Genomic DNA, 1,343 nt, shown 5'->3' with positions numbered 1-1,343 from the left:
TGGGTCCCATGGGGCAGGAGTGGGTGCTGGGGGTCCCATGGGGCAGGTGTGGGTGCTGTGGGACAGGTGTGGGTGCTGTGGGGCAGGTGTGGGTGCTGTGGGTGCTGTGGGGCAGATGAGAGTCCCGTGAGTGCTGTGGGACAGGTGAGGGTGCCATGGGGCAGATTTGGGTCCCATGGGGCAGGAGTGGGTGCCGTGGGTCAGGTGTGGGTGCTGTGGGTGCCGTGAGATGGGTGTGGGTGCTGTGGGACAGGTGTGGGTGACATGGGGCAGGTGTGGGTCCCATGGGGCAGGTGAGGGTCCCATGGGGCAGATTTGGGTCCCATGGGGCAGGTGTGGGTGCTGTGGGTCAGGTGTGGGTGCTGTGGGGCAGGTGTGGGTGCCATGGGTGCTGTGGGGCAGGTCAGGATCCCATGGGGCAGGTGAGGGTCCCGTGTGCCAGGTGTGGGTACTGTGGGTCCCATGGGGCAGATTTGGGTCCCACGGAGCAGGTGTGGATCCTGTGGGGCAGGTGAGGGTCCCGTGGGGCAGGTGAGGTTCCCATGGGTGCTGTGGGGCAGGTGTGGGTGCCATGGGGCAAATTTGGATCTCATGGGACAGGTGTGGGTGCTGTGGGAAAGGTGAGGGTCCCCTGGGACAGGTGAGGGTCCCGTGGGTCCCGTGGGGCAGATTTGGGTCCTGTGGGGCAGATTTGGGTCCCATGGGACAGGTGTGGGTCCCATGGGGCAGGTGAGGGTCCCGTGGGGCAGGCGAGGGTCCCATGGGGCAGATTTGGGTTCTGTGGGGCGGGTGTAGGTCCTGTGGGTGCTGTGGGGCAGATTTGGGTCCCATGGGGCAGATTTGGGTCCCGTGGGGCAGGTGAGGGTCCTGTGGGTTCCGTGGGGCAGATTTGGGTTCCGTGGGGCAGGTGAGAGTCCTGTGGGTGCCGTGGGTGCCGTGGGTGGGGCACATTCCCACGCAGGTGTGACAGCACTGGGTGTGGTCCCACGTGGGCGTGGCCAGGTGACCCCCACCCCTGTCCCCTCCCCCACCCACCCCTGGGGAGCCTCCCAGGAATGTGCCCCACCCCTCCCCTCCCCCACCTCCATCTGGGGGTCCGGGGGGGGCTTTGGGGGGTCCCCACAGCACTTGGGGGTCTCCATGACTGTTTTGGGGTCCCCTTGGCCCTTGGGGGGTCTCCATGGCTGCTTTGGGGGTCCCCATGAGTGTTTGGGGTCCCCATGGCTGTTTTGGGGTCCCCTTGGCTGTTTGGGGGTCCCCATGGCTGTTTTGGCATCTCCATGGCTGTTTTGGGGTCCCCATGGCTGTTTTGGGGTCCCCATGGCTGTTTCGGGGGTCCCCAT

The 1,343-nt window shown here is 66.2% G+C and overlaps 1 long non-coding RNA gene across 2 annotated transcripts; it reads left to right on the top strand.

The window, feature by feature from the left end:
• Positions 1-153: 153 nt before the first annotated feature.
• On the top strand, positions 154-1,032 carry LOC113980414. Of its 2 annotated transcripts, XR_003538137.1 has the most exons (4): positions 154-204; positions 254-373; positions 512-600; positions 641-1,032. It is a non-coding gene; the product is annotated as an uncharacterized LOC113980414 (long non-coding RNA). The 2 variants fall into 2 exon arrangements; XR_003538136.1 differs by lacking the exon at positions 154-204 and having other exon boundaries at positions 215-373.
• The last annotated feature ends 311 nt before the right edge of the window (positions 1,033-1,343 follow it).

Source organism: Neopelma chrysocephalum, unplaced genomic scaffold, assembly GCF_003984885.1.
Source record: "Neopelma chrysocephalum unplaced genomic scaffold, ASM398488v2 Primary Assembly neopelma1_94096, whole genome shotgun sequence".
Lineage (NCBI taxonomy): Eukaryota > Metazoa > Chordata > Aves > Passeriformes > Pipridae > Neopelma > Neopelma chrysocephalum.
Note: the sequence above shows the minus strand (reverse complement) of the source record. Positions and strands in the feature narration are given on the sequence as shown.